General features: G+C 42.0%; 1 protein-coding gene across 10 annotated transcripts in view; it reads right to left on the bottom strand.

The window, feature by feature from the left end:
* Positions 1-19,986, bottom strand: part of Tet2 (tet methylcytosine dioxygenase 2) — an 80,456-nt gene that overhangs the window by 33,659 nt on the left and 26,811 nt on the right. For 7 of the 10 annotated variants that reach the window (XM_029537322.1, XM_029537321.1, XM_029537320.1 and 4 more), the window contains exon 2: positions 16,955-17,099. The gene's annotated coding sequence lies outside the window, so the exon portion shown is untranslated. Of the gene's footprint in view, positions 1-11,511; positions 11,580-16,434; positions 16,485-16,950; positions 17,100-19,986 lie in introns of those variants that run through there. The other 3 variants (XM_029537314.1, XM_029537315.1, XM_029537316.1) reach the window with 3 other exon arrangements.

The following is a 19,986-nucleotide window of genomic DNA, read 5'->3' on the forward strand; positions in this document are numbered from 1 at the left end:
TGTGTAGTCCTGGCTGTCTTGGAACTCAACTCACTCTGCAGACCAGGCTGGCCTTGAACTTAGAAATCCGTCCTTGCCAGTGCTGGGACTAAAACCATGCACTACCACTGCCTGACTGGCTAGGAATGATCTCTTGGCATGGAGAAAAGCTGAGAAACCATACATAGCAATCAATAATCTCCAGAACAGTGTTTTATTCTTATTACCAAGATGGAACATAATTTATATCTACCATACACTTATTTCTAGATTACATGCAGTGACCCATTGTAATGGTAAATTTCTATTACCCCAGATCTAAAGCTCAAGGACATGCTGGATTACCCAGTAAGTCCCCATCTCAAAGTGTCCAGGATAGTGGACATGATTACACACTGGAGTGCCCTTGAAAACAAGGCTCCTGTGACCAAAATGCCACTTTTGAGTTCTTATATTCTAAATCTACCAAATCCCTCCATTTAGTTTTCTTGCTTTCTTTTTAAAAGATATGTTATTTATTTGTCCATCCATCATTCATCTCTTTCTCCCTTCCTTCCTCCTTCCCTCTTTCCTTCCCTTCATCCATCCATCCATCCATCCAGGATGTCAGGGCTCCTATTTGACTACTCCTACCTCCTTCCCTTGAAGCAGGGTCTCACTCATATTGTATTTGAGTTAGTGGCCAGCAAGCCCCAGGAATCTTCCTGTCCCCACTCCCTCGGCACTGGGATAATAGGCATCCATTTAGATGCAGGTGCCCAGAGGCTAGCAGAGGTACCCATGTTGTAAGCTGTTGGATATGATGAATGTTGGGAACCAAATTCTGTTGAGCACATTTAACCTGAGCTATCTCACCAGCCCTAGTTCAGATTCTTAGTTGATTTGTCTGTATGGTTCCTACTTTTTTACTAAAAAAAAAATATATATATATATATATGTATGGGAATCAACAGCTACCTATATTCCCGGACTGGTTTTAAACTCTGTTCAGCAGAGGATGAAGCTGTCTTTACTATCTCCCCTCCTTGTAAGAACTTTCTATAGTGGAGCATTCATTGGTAATGTACTTCCATCTCTTGAAAAAGGACCTGTGGGAATAGAGAAATGGCTTAATAGTTAAGAGCAATTGTTGCTCTTCCAAGTTCACTTTCCAATACCCACATGGCTCACAATCTTCTGTAATTCTAGTCCCAGGGGATCAGATGCCCTCTTCTGGCTACTGCAAGCGGTGCGGACATATGTACATATAAAGGCAGACAGACAATCACAAAATTAAAAAATTTTAAATTAAAAAAGAAGCCAGATGGTAGTAGCATATATTCAATCTTAGCCCTGGGGAAACAGAAGCAGGCAGATCGATGAGTTTGAGGCCAGCACTTCCATCTAGAATTCTAGANCTGCCAGGGCTACACAGAAAACCACTGTCTCAAACAAACACCGCCCCCCAACCCCAAACAAAACAAAACAAAAAGAAAAAGGGAAAAAGAAAAGACCTGTATATCAACATCCTTAGAAGTTCCTAGCCTTTCCATAGAAATACTGATAAGATAGTACACATACAAACACATATACACACACACAAACACACACACACACACACACACACACACACACACACACACACACACACACATCTATCCTTCCTAGGGTAGCCTTCCCTCCATGCTTGGATGGATTAGGACCATTTAATTACTGTCTTTGAAAATTAAAAATGGGGGACTGGAGAGATGGCTCAGCGGGTAAGAGCACTGACTGCTCTTCTGAAAGTCCTGAGTTCAAATCCCAGCAACCACATGGTGGCTCACAACCATCTGTAACGAGATCTGGCGCCCTCTTCTATAGTGTCTAAAGACAGCTACAGTGTACTTACATATAATAAATAAATAAGTCTTTTAAAAAAAAAGAAAATTAAAAATGTTATCTTAAGAGTTGGGATTATCTTAAAGAGGCAAATGGAGACGGGGTTGGGGGGGTCAGGGGGGGTGAGGATCTCTAATTCTGAAGTAAGATTGCCACTGGCAGTTAAGGAAATGTGTTTGCTGCAGTTTGTAACTAACTCAGTCTCCCAAGTAGGAGCATGTCTTGTGTCAGTCCTCACTTATCCATGCACCAGTTAATCGTAGAATTGTTTCTTACAAGGGGTTTGTTTGACTTTCTGCTAGCTGGAATTTGTCATAAGTTAGTACATTGGTAAACCCTAAACTTAAAGCCAAATGTGTTTAGTTCACTCCACTCCTCAAGAATCTACCACCTCTTGGTTGTCTTTGGTATCTTCAAGCATTGCCCGAAAATTTCAATTAAAAAAAAAAAAAAAAGATAGATCCTTCCAATGTGAGCCAGTGCCTTGAGCAGACCTTGGGTGCTGGCTCTGCACCCAGTCCCACAACACCCAGAGGAAGCATGACTCCTAGGTGCTCTATTACCTCAGGATCCCAGGTGAGGAGACCACAACATCCACTCCGGATGTAACTGGGCCCCCAGGATCTAGGGAAGCAGGAACTCCCACCCAGCCAGTGGCATGGGTTCCTTCTGGTCTGAATCTGTTCCTGGAGCAGACCTGGGGTGCTGGCTCTGCACCCACTCTTAAAACCTCCCATGCTCATGGGTTGGCAGCATTAACATGGTAAAAATGGCCATCTTACTGAAAGCAATCTATAGACTCAATTCTTCACAGAGTTAGAAAGTACAATTCTCAAATTCATTTGGAATAGAAAAAAACTCAGGATAGGGAAACTATTCTCAACAATAAAAGAACTTCTGGAGGAATCACGATCCAGGGACCTCAAGCTATATTACAGAGCAATCGCGATTAAAAAAAAAAAAAAAAAAGCCGTATGGTATTGGTACAGAGACAGGCGAGAAGATTAATGGAATAGAATTAAAGACCCCCCACACCTATGGTCACTTGATCTTTGACAAAGTAGCTAAAACCATCCAGAGGGGGAAAAAAAGACAGCATTTTCAACAAATGGTGCTGGCTCAACTGGCATGTAGAAGAATGCAAATCGATCCATTCCTATCTCTTTATATAAAGCTCAAGTCCAAGTAAATCAAGGACCTTCTTCACATAAAACCAGATACACTGAAACTAATAGAAGAGAAGAAAGGAGGGAAGAGCCTCAAACACATGGGCACAGGGGAAAATTTCCTGAACAGAACACCAATGTCTTATTTATGTTCTAAGATCAAGAACTGACAAATGGGACCTCATAATTGCAAAAGCTGCTGTAAGGCAAAAGACACTGTCAACAAGACAAAAAGGCCACCAACAGATTGGGAAAGGATCTTTACCAACCCTACATCTGATAGAGGACTAATATCCAATATATACAAAGAAGTTAGACTCCAAAGAACCAAATAACCCGATTAAAAACTGTTACAAAGCTAAACAAAATTCTCAACTGAGGAATATCAAATGGCCAAGAAGCACCTAAAGAAATGTTCAACATCCTTAGTCATCAGGGAAACACATATCAAAACAACCCTGAGATTCCACCTCACATGAGTCTAAATGGCTAAGATCAAAAATTCAGGTGACAGCAGATGCTGGCAAGGTTGTGGAGAAAGAGGAACACTCCTCCATTGCTGGTGGGATTCCAAAAACTCGTACAACCACTCTGGAAATCAGTCTGGCGGTTCCTCAGAAAATTGGACATAGTACTACCTGAGGACCCAGCAATACCTCTTCTGGGCATATACCCAAAAGATATTCCAACTTGTAATAAGAACACATGCTCCACTATGTTTATAGCAGCCTTATTTATAATAGCCAGAAGCTGGAAAGAACCCAGATGTCCCTCAACAGAGGAATGGATACAGAAAATGTGGTACATTTACACAATGGAGTACTACTCAGCTATTAAAAACAATGACTTTATGAAATTCATAGGCAAATTGATGGAAGATCAATAAGAGATGTCAATAGATCCATTGCCTATCATGGGCTATTGGTTTAAGACAGTTAGTTTACTATGTGCCAGTCCTAAGGAAGCCAGGAAAACAGGCTATTCATGGTACAGACCTAAAGGTCTGACATCCACAGAGACAGGGAGAAGAATGAGGTCTTCAAAGTCAGACTAGACTAAATGAGACTGTTAATCTACCCAGAGAACTGAGTAAAAGAACCCTCTAAGACACATAGGAAAAAACCAATACTAAGAGATGTTTTAAAGGTACCATGGATAACCACATATCCAGAAACAAGTTCCCTATACACTTTAAGACAGCTCTTTAACTTGAAAACTCTGATAAACATTTTAGTATTACTATGTGGTACCTTTAGATAGTATCAAAATACAAACAGAAAGACTGATACTTTGTTATTAATAAAACTTTGTTCTAGAAGCTGGAGGTGGCTCAGTGTTTAGCATGCGTTGCTCTTACATGACCCAGGTTAGGTTCCTAGCATTTATACCAGACTGCTTACAACCATATATAATCCCAGCTCCGGAGAACCTATTATCTTTTCCTTCCAAGTTCCCCTTCATGCTCATGGTACATATACATATACTCAGGCATACACACATAAAATTTCTATCTGTGGCGTCTTGAGATATAAAGATCTCTCCTAAGAATTTTTAGTCATGCCAGGCAGTGGTGGCACATGCCTTTAATCCCAGCACTTGGGAGGTAGAGGCAGGTGGATTTCTGAGTTTGAGGCCAGCCTGGTCTACAGAGTGAGTTCCAGGACAGCCAGAGCTATACAGAGAAACCCTGTCTCAAAAAAAAAAAAATAATTTAGTCATAGGAATATATAAGACATGCACAAGAATGACTACTCAAGAGTAAAAAAACAGCACTCCATCTTGATTATTTTTAAATTACTAATTTAGGGCCTGGAGCAATGGTTCAGTAGTTAAGAACACTGGTTGTTCTTCCCAAGGACCCAGATTTGATTTCCAGAACCCACATGGTAGCTCACAACTGTCTAATTCCTGTCCCTACTTCTAGCTTCTAAGAGCAACACACACATTTGGTGCAGAGATACACATTGAGGAAAAACATTCATACACACAATAAGATAGATATTTGGGCAATAGTTTGGATTTTAAATGCAATCGTTCTCTTAAATTGGTGGTGTAATTATTTTCTGGGGATTCACTGAAATACAGAGGTATGTACTCACTGATAAGTGGATATTAGCCCCAAAGCTTGTAATACCCAAGATACAATTCACAGACCATATGACACTCAAGAAGGAAGGTCAGAGTGTGGATGCTTTGGTCTTTCTTAAAAGGGGGAACAAAATACTCATGGGAATAAATAGGAAGACAAAGTGTGGAGCAGAGACTGAAGGAATGATCAGCCAGAGACTGTCCCACCTGGGGATCTGAAAGGAGAATCCCACCTTGTTTTTAAAGGGTGAGCATTGGAATAGCTAACTAAGAAAGAGGGATATATGAAATGAGCACATGCAGATGATCAATGGATCATGGGTCAGTCTATGGATGAGTACATAGCTGTACTCTCCAGGGAAAAGTGGGATTAGCCAATGAGTGCAATCCCTAGGCAAACAGACAAGAATGAAACAAAGATGTGTCAGCAAGCAGTACCACTAACAGTCAAACAATGAACTGTTCACTAAGACTGTCTGGCAGCAGATTCCCATAAGAACAATTCATTTCCCTCAATCCAGGCCAGAAGAGGGCACCTGAGCCTCTGGATCAGGAGTTAGAGGGCCATAGCCATCACGCATACTAAGAAGTAGCCAGTGAATGCTCTGATGCATCTCACAGGTACAGGTGGAGCATCATTTATAGAACATGCAACAAATCTAACATTCCACAAAATAGCATACATCAAAACCCCAACTTAGATGAATACTATGTAATTTTATGTAATTTTAATTAAGCAGGGTGTGGGGGAGAGGGGGTATTAAGACAGTTTCACTATGTAGCTCTGCTTACCCTGGAATTTACTATCTACACCATATACTATCTATACCTGTTTGCCTTGGGCCTGCTGGGATTAAAAGTTGACTTCACTGTAGCTTAGGATGATCTGGAATTCACTATAGCCTTGAACTGGTAAGAATTCTGCCTTAGCTTCCTTCTCCAGTACTGGGAATACATAGAGGCCACCATGCATGGTTTAAATACACTATTCCTGAGGTGCTGAGAAGCTATGGATGAGGGGAATGACCATAAATTATCATATTAAACTTAGCTGGGGATGTACCCATGTAAGCAACCTCAAACAAACAAACAAACAAACAACAATTTTTTTTTTTACCCGTAAGTAACTTTTGAAATAGTAGTTGTGTTCTGAGATAGCACTATGTACAAAGAGCAGGCCTAGGCAAGTCTACCACACTGGAAATTAACTTTTAACATAATGTTGGCTTTTGTTGTTTCTGTTGAGACTATTTCTTTGTGTAGCCCTTGCTGTCCTAGATGTTGCTGGTAGACTAGGCTATCCTGGAACTCAGATCCACCTGCCTTTTCATGCACCACCATACTCAGCTTCAGTTTGTCTTGTTTTGTTGTTGTTGTTGTTGTTTTGTTGTTTTGTTTTGTTTTTGACATTAGCATAACAGGTATTTTGTTAAATGCCTGTGTTTTAACTTTAAAGATAAATGAGAATTTATCACTCACTTTGTATTTAGCTCAGGCCTACCAGCCTAGGAATGGTACTGCCCAGAGTGGGCTAGTCCCGCATATCAATTAACAAATCAGAAGAATGTCCCAGACATGCCTACAGGCCAATCTTTGAGTTGTCTCTTCCTGTGTAAAAACAAAACAAAACAAAACATGGCTTTCTAACTTAAGGTGACTACCACATAACTACTGCTCGTCTTATAAATATTTAAAAGTACCACCTAGATAATTAATTTTGAAGTAGTAAAAAAAAAAAACACTATGCACTGAATTTAGAACTTGGGCTGAATTTCAGCAATAAACATGGGTCAAGCATCATTGTTTTAAAAGTTCTTTCATAGCCAGGACTGTAGAAATACACTTAAATTGCATTTCTATTTCAGAGATACCCATTTGAAGAAAATTAGAGGCCATGACACCTCATGACATATTTTATGGACAGCATCCTTCCCATCTATCACTATACAAAGCATACTTATGATATACTTGACACATATCCTCACTGGTTCAACTGATTTTTATTGAGCTGTAAGTACTGTAAAATAGTTTATCCTGGACAGCACACACATTTGGAGCTTTCTTCTAACATAGAAGTACAGCTGTCAATTGTGGTCAATAAGTAATGCTAGACCCAAACAAAAATGAAGCCATGAACATTTACAGTAGTTGTCAAGTTTGGTGGCAAGTGCTATTATTAAAGAAATCAAATTGGCAAGCTACAGATAAGGAAAAAAAAAATCATCACTAACCCCACATCCAATAGTAGGCTAATATCCAAAATATATAAAGAACTCAAGAAGCTAACCACCAAAACACCAAACAACCCAATTTTTAAAAAATGGGGTATAGAACTAAACAAGATTTTACAACCCAGAATCTTGAATGGATGAGAAGCNCCTAAAGAAATGTTCAAAGTCCTTAGTGATCAGAGAAATGTAAATCAAAATGACCCTGAGATTCTACCTTACACCAATCAGAATGGCTAAGATCAAAACCTCAGGTGACAACACATGTTGGGAGAGGATGTGGAAAAAGATGAACACTCCTCCACTGCTGGTGGGATTGCAAACTGGCACAACCACTCTGAAAACCAATCTGCAGGTTCTTCAGACAATTGGAAATAGATCTACCTGAAGACCCAGCAATACCACTCTTGGGAGTATACCCAAAAGATGTCCCATGATGCCACAGGGGCACATGTTCTACTATGTTCATAGTGGCCTTGTTTGTGATAGCCAGAAGCTGGAAACAACCCAGATGTCCCACAATGGAAGAATGGATACAGAAAATGTGGTTGATTTACACAATGGAATACTACTCAGCTATTAAGAATGAGGACATCCTGAAGCAAATGAATGGAACTAGAAAATATCATCCTGAGTGAGGTAACTCAGACCCCAAAGGACATGCATGGTATGTACTCACTAATAAGTGGATATTAGCCCCCCCCAAAAGTACAGAATATCCAAGATACAGTCCACAGAACTCAAAAAGGTCAACAAGTTGAAGTGCCCAAGTGAGGATGCCTCAGTCCACCTGGGAGAAGAAAGAAATCACAATGGGGGGGAGGGAGGGAGGGAGGGGGGAAGGAAGGGAGTGACTTGGGAGGGAAAGTGGACAGGGGATGGGAGTGGAGGGGGGGAGGGAATATGATTTTGTATTGGGTTTCCGGAAAAGGACTGAAGCCCTGAGGGCAAGCAAAAAGGAAACAAGCAACCCCCATAGATAGAGGTTGGGGGGACCTTCCAGAATGCACCAGAGACCTGGGAGGTGAGAGACTCTCAGGACTCAAAGGGAAGGACCTTTGATGAAATGCCCAACAGTAGGGAGAGGGAACTTAAAGAGCCCACCTCCATCAGGAAGACAGGGCATCAAGTGAGGGAAGGGGTTGCCATCCCACAGTCAAAAGAACTGAAAGAACTGCAAGGATGGAAATGGAGAGGAGCCTGAGGAGAAGAAGGTCTGGCGAAAGGCCCAAAGTAGGGTCCAACTCAAGGGGTGGACCCAAGGCCTGACACTATTATTGAGGCTATGGAGCGCTCACAAAAAGGGACCTATCACGACTGCAGCTCAGGACACAGACTGGTCGCAGTGGTATGAAGAGCAGTGTAGACCTGACTGGCCTAGAACTTCTGTAGTCAAAACTAACCTGATTTAGTCTTCCAAGTGCCTTGATTACAGGAAAACACCACACCAGCCTTCACTTAATTCCCATAGCTTCTATACCTGGGTAGAACATCTGGTGTCAGGGGAGGAGCCCAGGCCTAAGACAGTCCCCTATCAGATGCCAGTTGAAAGCCTTACTAGGCTTCCGACCAACAGGCTACAATTTCCTTGGGTTTGACTTATTTCTCGGAGAACTCACAAAACTCAAGAGCACTGTATAAATCACAAGGCATTCTATAAACCAATTTTCCATTAAGAACCTGTAAGAAAGAAGAGTATGGAAGAAGAGAGTTATAGAAAGAAAAGAGAGAGAGAGCTTGAAGCTCCCTTACCTGCTTTGGAGGATCACACACACTTCAGGGTCTTCCCACGCTCGCTCCACTGGGGCATGCTAGAGGACACTGATGTCCTTCACTGGCTCTTATAAAACTTCCAAGTGCATCCAATGCTAATGGACTGGGTGGGGATCCAGGGAGGTGCCCTAGCATTCTGGGCCTCTCCCACCTCCCTCGGGCATGGGTGGCCGTGGTCACACTCCTCAAGAAAGTGCAGTTTCTATCACCTATACTAGGGACAATAAACTCAGCCTGCTATGGGGAGTTACAAGCCAGAAGCAAATTTAAAGCTGGCATATCTCATAATGTCACCGAAGGTAAGGGAAAAGGAAATTTCAACCAAAATGAGAAACACAAATATATTACTCAACAGTAGAACAGCATGTTTTGAAATAATTTGCTTGGCATTCTATGAATGTTGTGTGTCACCCTGCCAAAGGAATCAGCATGCAGCATGGTGATAGGTAGAATATATGCCCACAAGTGCAAGCACATGCATGCAAAGATATGAAGAGCCATCCACGTGTGACACACATAGACACACACAGATTCAGACACGGTGACACAGAGAGACACAGACATAGACACACCTGCATAGGCAGGCACACAAGAAAAAAAAAATTATATATACTTTGAAAGAAGTGAATGTCAAATCTGAAAACTGATTAAAATTAAAGAGCAACAAGTGGAGGGATGGGGTTGCCATCCTACAGTCAAAAACTCTGACCCAGAATTGTTCCTGTCTACTACAGGAACAAAAATGGAGAAGAGACTGAGGGAAAAGAGGTTCAGTGACTGGCCCAAATGGGGATCCATCTCAAGGGGAGGCTCCAAGGCCTGACACTATTACTGATGCTATAGTGTGCTTACAGACAGGAGTCTAGCATGGCTGCCCTCTGAGAAGCTCAACAAGCAGCTGAACAAGTCAGACACAGATATATTACCCCCAACCAATGGTCTGAAGTTGGGGACCCCAGTGATTGAATTAGGGAAAAGCTGGAAGAAGCTAAGGAGGAGGGTGACCCCATAAGAAGACCAGCAGTTTCAACTAACCTGGATCCCTGAGGTCTCTCACTCAGCCACCAACCAGGAAGCTGGTCTGAGGTCCCCAACACATGCACAGCAGAAGACTGCCTGGTCTTACCTCAGTGAGAGAAGATGCACATAACCCTCACTTGGTGGGGTGGGGCTTGGGGTGGGGACATCCTCTTGGAGATGGGAGGGGGTATGGGGTGAGGATTAGTCAGAGGGTGGACTGTGAGGTCTGGACTGTAAAAGAAAAAGATTAAAGAATAAAAAAAATTCAAGACACACATACACAAAAGAAAAGGAAAAAGAAAAAACACACTAAGCAACATAATTTAGCAACTATTCTAGAAGCCACAAATTTTGTTTTATGACAAGGTCCTCACTCTACAGTCCACCTGGTTGATTTTACACAGGTTATTCCAACCCACATCTTCAATCCTAGCACTCAGGAGGCTGAAGAAGGCTTGGGCTCAAAAGCAGAGAAGGATGGGGATGATGACAGACAGACAGACAGACAGACAGGGGAATATTAATGAATAAATGACTCATTTGCCCCTGTGCTGGGATTACAGGTATGTGCCACCACATAGCTAGCTACCCTGATCCCTTTTTGTAGTTGTTGTTGTTGTTTTCCAGACAGGGTTTCTCTGTGTAGCCCTGGCTGTCCTGGCACTCACTCTGTAGACCTCAAACTCAGAAATCGGCCTGCCTCTGCCTCCCAAGTGCTGGAATTAAAGGAGTGCACCACCACTGCCCAGCTACCTGGTTCCCTTTTTTAAAGAACGTTATAGTGCCCAGTGGGCATGGTGGTGCATGAATTTACTCTGGGAGGCAGAGGCAGGCAACTCTGGGAGTTCATAGTAAGTTCCAGGCCAGCCAGGGTTTCATAGTAAGAACCTGTATATATGTGTATGTGGGGAGGGGGAACATTTAGGAAGGGCACAATGAATAGGCTAGCTTAATGTACATCAGCACTAACAATTCTTGATAACCAAATTGGCATAAGTATACTCCTGTCCCCACTTGAGGTTCAGAGCTACAAACATGGCTGCATTTGGACACATTTTAGAAAGCCTGAATCTGGTTGTAATCCTGTTTTGTCTCAATCAACTTTAATTTTTGGTTTAGACCAAATTGGCCTTATTCTAGGTTAACAAAGATGCAGTGATTTCTGTTTCCTTTCCTAAGGAACTTTATTCAAAACAAAAACAACAAAACAAAACAAAACAAAACAAAAAACCAACAAGCCTTTGAAGTAAGAATCTGAAACTAGTGATGAGCACAGCACATGGAAAATGCATGGAATATTCTACTTATTCTTATTCTCAGAGAAAGGAGAACAAAAATAAAATGTAGGTATTCCAAGTCACAAAAGCACAAAAGAGAGCTAGAGGCACTGTACTCACCCTGACAGTTATCACTAGGCAGTTGAAGACCAGAAGATCAGCAATTGAAATGCATCTTCAGATACAACACCCCAGCCTAGATCAAAAGAGATACCACCAGGCGGGAGTGGCAGTGCACGCCTTTAATCCCCCCCCAGGCACTCGGGAGGCAGAGGCAGGCGGATTTGAGTTCGAGGCCAGCCTGGTCTACAAAGTGAGTTCCAGGACAGCCAGGGCTATACAAAGAAACCCTGTCTCAAAAAAAAAAAAAAAAAAAAAAAAAAAAAAAAAAAAAAAAAAAAAAAAAAAAGAAAGAAAAGAAAAGAAAAGAAAAGAAAAGAAAAGAAAAGAAAAAGAAAAGAAAAAGAAAAAAAGAGAGATACTACCCCAAAAGACAACAAAACCAAACAGCCATAAAATCCTAAATCTGCAGGGGGGTGGAGCTGGAGAAGGTCATGTTGAGTGAGATCACCAGAGAAATGTGTTCTCTCTGTCTAGGCCCCAGCTCCAAGCCTGCAGGTGTGAGTACAGACAGCAGAGCAAGTACAGAAACCAGGGAAGTAAGAAGGGACCATTGCTGGGATGGAGGGGAGCGGTAGAGCAGGGAATAACAGGGTCCATGTGGTCTAATCAGGGTAACGAGAAAGGGGTGCTTTAATTAGGGAGGAGAAAGAGAGATACGGAAGTTGATATAAGCTGGGGCTGAAGAGATGGCTCAATGGTTAGAAGCACTTGTTGCTCTTGCAGAGGATCTGGGACTCCCAGCACCGACAATATGGCTCATAGCAACCTGCAGCTCAAGTTATAGGAAACCTAACACACTCTCTGCCCTCTGTGGGCACTGGGCATGCTCTGGGTACACATATGTACACAAAGATAAAACACTTACACGTAAAAAAGCTGCTATGAACATATTTGTGCAGGTTTTTATGTAGATACAAAAATCTTCAGTTCACTTCGGTAAATATTCAAGATAAATATCAAGTTGTTGTGTTTAAGTCTAAACCCTCACTAAGATTTAAGGAGAGTATATTCTTTGGTCAAAAATTAAAAAAGCCTTAAATACAAATAGGACATTCACATAGGATCAGAAATTCTACAAAAAAACTATGATTGGCCTGATCTCAACATTAAAATCTAAGATGATACACTACATCTTCATATTGAGAAAAAAAAATCTGGTAGGCTAACATCTGAAACGATGAGCAAACACTTCTATAGACGCTCTGGTTTTATTTTAGAATACAAAGTGTTTTCACCAAGACTCTCATCTCTGCTTAAAATATCCCATGAGATCAATAGAGGCAAATGATACTCTGCTGGGAGAGGAAACTGAAATCCAAGGACAGTGAAAATGACTTTCTCGGGGGGGGGGGGACTCCATTTCAGTCTGCTCCACTTGTTCTAAATGCAAAGGACTTGTTGCATGTGTAACGCAAGACTCCTGCCCAGCTGCTGGTGAATTCTGAGATTGCCAAATTTCTCAGCTGAATCCTATGACAATGTGAACATGCTCTAACCCCTGAGAAACACAGGCTACACATGCTAGTCTATATCACAGGGCTCTAACACAGTTCACCCACATCTCAAACCAGGCTGGGCCAGGGTGGAGAGAGGAAAGAAATGAATATGGACAATCAAAATCTTTCAAATACACTTCTGCAGTTCATTTACTAAATTCTTATATCTTATTTAAAAAATTTAACTAAAAACAGGGTCAGCAAGACAACCCAACAGGTAAAGAAAGGCAGTTGAGTCCAATGAGTTCCACCCCCCAAAGATCGCATGTGTGCATGGGTCCACACACTACAATACATTTAACAACACTTTTAAAAATTAAAATCAGGAACAAATGGCAAAAGGCAAAAAGTCATTTGGAGTCTGAAGAACAGAGATGATGTGCTGTATCTGTCTTTGTTTTAAAATTCTGTGTCAGACACACACACACACACACACACACACACACACACACACACAAATCCTGTGTCAGCCAGGCAATATGGTGACCTAGAGTTGGGAACTTGAGGCAGGAGGATAACTTTACTTAGACAACAATATAGTTGGACCTCAAGTCAGTAACAAACAAACAAACAACAAACTATCCCAAGATTCAAAGGGCAAATTGATGAGGTTTGTTAAGCAAATGACTACAGCCTTCAGTTCATTGGAGTGGTTTATAAGGAAGAAACACTTAGGTCTTCATTTGAAACCTAAGTGATTTAAACCTGAGGAGCAACAGGCACCTTGGCAAGAACAGAGAGTTGTCTCTTTCCAGAGGGTCAAGGGCACAGACATACAAGCAAACACTCACACACATAAAGGACTAACTAAAGAAATACTGGAATGAAACAAAATAAAAACTGAAGCAATCATTAAGATTAGTGATAAATAAAGATAGTAATGGTGGTAACAACAAAATATATTCTAGTAGAAAACTTGGAAGTCACATTATGCCTGACCCTATAGATAGATAGATAGATAGATAGATAGACAGACAGACAGACAGATAGATAGATAGTATCCATAAAACAATGCTATTACTGTTGTCTATTTCTGGATTGCCAAGTAAAACAAAGCTTGAAGAAGGCCTTAGGCATACCTGCAATGATGTATTCAAGTATATCCTACACTTATTTACTACAGAAAACTAAGTCCAACGCTGAGCTGTCCCATCTGTAAAAGTTAAGTGTGAACTAAGATTAAGGAGGGGTTAAAGGAAAGACCTCCTCAGCAAGCCAATTCACCAGCAGCGAACATTTTAACTTCTAAGCCTCTTTAATTATTTCTCTTACACGCTTCCATAAACTTGTACACTCCCTTCCTCACCCACCCTCCAGCTCCAAGAAGAGAACCTCTGAGTCATGCTATAATCTCACTAAAGAGATAAAAATTCCATCTTAACATACATGTTCTGGGATCTCATGTAGAGAACAGGAGTGACTGAGTGGTCACGGTTGGTACCCACAGGGTGAGGTGAGCAGTGATTGGGTGAGCAGGAGAGGGAGTAATGCCTGCTCTGTTCATAATTACCCAAGATTCCCAATATGAATGGGGAAAGGAGTCTAAGAATATTAACAACCTGGGGAAAATCTTCATTCTGAGGGTTCCCTTACAATGACATCAAACCCCCATGGTAAAGGGGTAATCCAGGTGGCCTCATAACCCAGGTGGGAGGGGTGGCAGGGGGATGGGGGGGTTAACCAAGGCCAGTGCAAAGATGGTACCAAGTCAGCGACTCAGAAGTATCAAGTGGCAGAGTGTTTGCTTACATCCTCAAGCTCCAAGAATGAGGGCAGAGGTTCTAGCTAGCAGCTTTTATGCAGGATTCATTATGTTGAATGCATAAAGATACACTGCAGCTGAACTACCTGCTCAGAATTACAGACAGAACACTGTCAAAATCTTCCTTTGCTCTCTCTGACCATCAGTGCTCTCCCACAAGACCCATCCCGACCACTTCACCTGGCTTCTAGCACAGGAAAGGGTAGATATAGAATGCATTTCATTTTCCAATGGGGAGATGGGTGGGCATCCATTTGTTCTTTACTTCTTTATGCATATAAATACATAAAAATGGTTTTATAAGGAGTCCTTACTTTGTGGTTCAGTAGGTAAAGGTTTCTGCTGGCAAACCTGACAAGCTGAGTTTGATCCCCAGGACCTACATGGTAGAAGGAAAGAACAGATTCCTGAGGGTTGTCACTTTACCTTCACAAGTACAAGTATACACATAGGCACACATGTGTGCATGCACACATACAAGCACATGGAGAGGGGGGAGAGAGAGAGAGAGAGAAAACCCTAAACTTTGTCTACAGATGACAAGATGGGCAAGGGTGCTTGCTGCCAAGGCTGACACCCTAAGTTCTATCTACAGAACTCACATGGTAAAAGGACAGAACCATTTCTGTGACCTTCACATACACTGTCAGACACACATAATACACACACAGACCACACACACATCACACACATCAACACACACAAACACATATACACACATCACATACATCATACACACACACTCACACAGAGACATCATACACACACACAAACACACACATACACCACACACATACATATCACACACACAATACGCACAACACACACATACATCACACACACACAAACTCATACACACATCACACACATCACACACACACATATACCACACACACATATATATACATCACACACTCAATACACACCACACATATATACATCACACACACAAACTCATACACACATCATACACACATCACACACATAAACACACACATATACCACACACACATATATACACATCACACACATTCACTACACACACACAAACTCACACATACACCACACACACACACATATATATACATTGCACACACACATACACCACACACACATATACATCACACACACATACACCACATACACACATCACACACACATCACACACAAACACACACATATACCACACACACATCATACACAAACACACACATATACCACACACACATCATACACACACACACACATCATATACATCATACCCACCCAAACACACAAATACACCACACATATCATACACAAACACACACATACACACACACACACACTCAAGATATAGAATGCCCCCCTAAGTAAATAAATAAATGTAATAATTTTTATTTTTTTATTTTAAGAAGCCTAGTTTAGGAAACTTACTAGTAGTTCAGAGCTTTGAAAGCAAACAGATCTTTATTAAGATCAACTTTAAAGGCACAAGGAGTTCTTTGGATTTTCTTGCACTCACTGCCTCTGTGTTGTCCTCTCAGGAGCTGGATGAATGCCTGTCAGATCTACAGCACACTATCACACCTTAGTTCTCCACTAGTGCCCTGCCGCCTACTACCACAGCAGCCTCCACTCCCAGTGCTAGGTGCAGACCTAGCAACAAATGCAAATGCTCACTCAGGAAGTGGCTGTTCTTGAGTCAGAGAGGGAGGGGAGGGGCCTGGTGGCAATAACACTCCTCTTCTCCATGCAGACTAGTATGCGAAGAAGACTTTTATTTCTTTTCCAGAAAGAATCAGACGTTAAGAATCTGATAAGGAGCCGGGTGTGGTGACACACGCCTTTAAAGGAGGCAGAGGCAGGCGGATTTCTGAGTTCCAGAAACCCTGTCGAGAGAGAGAGAGAGAGAGAGAGAGAGAGAGAGAGAGAGAGAGAGAGAGAGAGAGAGAGAGAGAGAGAGAGAGAGAGAGAGAAGAATCTGATAAGAACCCTCTATAAAAATACAATCCAGAAAAATATAGATACGCATAAAATCATGCAACTTTAGAGATTTATCTTAAAAACCTAATCCTTGTGTCCTGTGCACAGCTAATGTTGTAATTCCCAGTGCAACCTGGAGTTGAAGGTAGAGGCGAGAGTATGCATGTAACCTTGGACATGCAAGCCAAGCGTCCACTGTGAGCCCTGCCTTACCTACCAGCAGCGCCGTCCCTCACAGCTCCTCCTGGATCATGTCCTGTTGACCGTGAGCGAGCCCATCTCCTGCTTCCAAGCACCGTGGCGGAACAGGAACAAGGAACATGGAGAGTCTTGGGAGGGGAAACTGCTGAATGTTTACCAGCCTAGAGGAGATACAGTTTGCTTGGTTTTAGTTTGCAAATAAGATCAAGGCATCTATGCATATTACTAAAGGTACACGGTGCTGTTTAAAAGGTCAGAGGCCCAATTACATGGCTGAGTGTTAAAAAAAAAATTAAGGTTAAAACATTTTTGTCAAAGCAGTAACACCTTCAAATGTCCCAATAAAAATCCATCTGTGGGGCTGGTGAGATGGCTCAATGGGTAAGAGCACCGACTGCTCTTCCAAAGGTCCTGAGTTCAAATCCCAGCAACCACATGGTGGCTCACAACCATCTGTAATGAGATCAGACACCCTCTTCTGGAGTGTCTGAAGACAGCTACAGTGTACTTACATATAATAAGTAAATAAATCTTTTTTAAAAATCCCATCTGTGTGGAGCACTTTGAGACATGCAAGAACCAACAAGTCAATCCTGGCGATGGTCAATTAGGTCCTATATAGTACCACTGATGTCATTATTTTATCTGCTGGGCTCAGGGCCCAAAGACTGGGCTGCAAGAGCAGCACCTCAGTGCTAGGATGAGCCCTTCACCCAGACTCTCCGACCTGAGGACTATGGTAGGACTTTGTCCCCAGTGATTCTATGGAAGGCAGAGTTGAAGACCAGTCATTTAAGCCTTAGCTATTACTGGATGAAGCACTAGGTTAACTCTGTATGCCCCATGAGAAGGCAGTGTGCTGGCTGCTAAGGAAAGGGGAAGGCCTTACAACTGGGGGTCCCTCTGCTCTGAAGCATTCATTTTCTCTAATATGAATTTTTTAAAAAAGATTTGGACTTATTTATCTTATGCATATAAGTACACTGTAGCTGTACAGATGGTTGTGAGCCACCATGTGGTTGCTGGAAATTGAACTCAGGACTTCTGCTCACTCCGGCCCTGTGATTTATTTATTATTATATGTAAGTACACTGTAGCTGTCTTCTGACACACCAGAAGAGGGCGTCAGATCTCATTACAGATGGTTGTGAGCCACCATGTGGTTGCTGGGCTTTGAACTCAGGACCTCTGGAAGAGCAAGCAGTCAGTGCTCTTAACCGCTGAGCCATCTCTCCAGCCCATCTAATATGCATTTTTAAAAAATTACCTGAAAAGAAAAATACACTGAAAAACAACAGAACCCAATCTACCAAAGACACAGTGAAAGTCTTGAGTGTTAGAAAATTTAGACTTCTAAGATAGGGGGGAGTTATTTGAGAGAGAAATGGGGCTCCCAGTCTTCTACAACCTTTCCAACTCATATTCTTGTATGTTCTCTTAATTATATTCATCCTCGTGAGTGGTGAAAGGCACTATGAATAATGATGGGTAAGACATTCAGTACTAGAGTGTGAAAACAAGTAGTCTGAAATTGAGTCTGAATCGAAAGAAAATGACTAGCGGGGGAACTCCTAGTAATACATAAACACCAAGTTCAGTGACATCCTAGGTGTGTAGAGAAAAAAAGAATGACTCAGTTACAGTAACAAAGCTTTGGGTTTAAGTGACAGGATCAGTGGTGACATCAAGCAGATAAACGCATCATGATTCCGGAAAGGAGAGCTGAGAGAAGACACAGACTTCATCTTTATACACTTGAGGATATCTAGGGATTTCCAATAAATAAAGACGAAATGTAGGACCTTCCTCTCTTCTCTTTCCCTCTCTCCCTTAACCCTGTTCTCCTTCCCCCTCCGCCCCCTCTCTTCCAAAGAAATTTGGGTAGGATCAGGTGATGGTTTGTAAATGCTCAGGACAGGGAGTGGCACTATTAGAAGGTACGGCCCAGTGAGAGTAGCTGTGGCCTTGTTAGAATAGGCGTGTTGCTGTGGGTGTGGATTTTTAAGACCCTCATCCTAGCTTCCTGGAAGTGATTATTCTGCTAGTGGCCTTCAAATGAAGATGTAGAGCTCTCAGCTCCTCCTGCACCATGCCTGTCTGGATGCTGCCATGCTCTCACCTTGGTGATAATGGGTTGGTTGATCCTCTGAACCTGTAAGCCAGCCCCAATGAAATGTTGTCCTTATAAGAGTTGCCTTGGTCATAGTGTCTGTTCACAGCAGTGAAACCCTAACTAAAACTGATTAAGAGAGGGTCATTGTCATTTCCTGACACACCTACTTGAGATCTCGCCAGCTGAGTTCAGTCACTTACAGACAGAACACTAAAGAAGGCAAGGGGGATGTTGCCTTCTTGGTATTTGTTTAAAATAGTAAAACTATACTGAATATTACCAGGACTCCAATTGTAAACTTCTTGAGTTGGAATACTTCTTGGTACACCATGGGGCTCTGGTGCCTTCTACTCTCAGATTGGGGGGGGGGGAGAGAGAGAGAGAGAGAGAGAGAGATAGTTAGTTTAGAGAGACTTCCCTCTAAGGCCTGGCACAGGTTCAGGAGTCCTAGAGGCCGAGTGTTGCTACAACTTGTTATCTGGTTGGCTGGGATTCCAGCTGGCAAACTGTCAAAGCGAACTATGAGGTTCCAGTCTTCCATGCCCCAAACAACGTCTTAGCAAAAACTTATGACTAACAACAGAACTACTAGCAATTGTACTCTATAAAGTGCAATCTTTCTGAAATTAATGTAGTTCCTAGACAGATTTTTCCCCTTAAGTTGAAATCTATTCTAATTTTATCCTTATTAGTTATTCAATGTTTTAAAACAGATTTTCTAGGAGATAAAATTTAAAATAAGTTAAAAAGCTATGATCTAATCAGTGTTTTAAAACAGATTTTCTGATATATTTTCTAGAAGGTAAAATTAAAATAGTAAATTAAAAAGCTATGACCTAGCCGGGCGTGGTGGCGCACGCCTTTAATCCCAGCACTCAGGAGGCAGAGGCAGGTGGATTTCTGAGTTTGAGGCCAGCCTGGTCTACAAAGTGAGT

The sequence above is a fragment of the Mus pahari genome, chromosome 4, assembly GCF_900095145.1.
Source record: "Mus pahari chromosome 4, PAHARI_EIJ_v1.1, whole genome shotgun sequence".
NCBI classification, from domain to species: domain Eukaryota; kingdom Metazoa; phylum Chordata; class Mammalia; order Rodentia; family Muridae; genus Mus; species Mus pahari.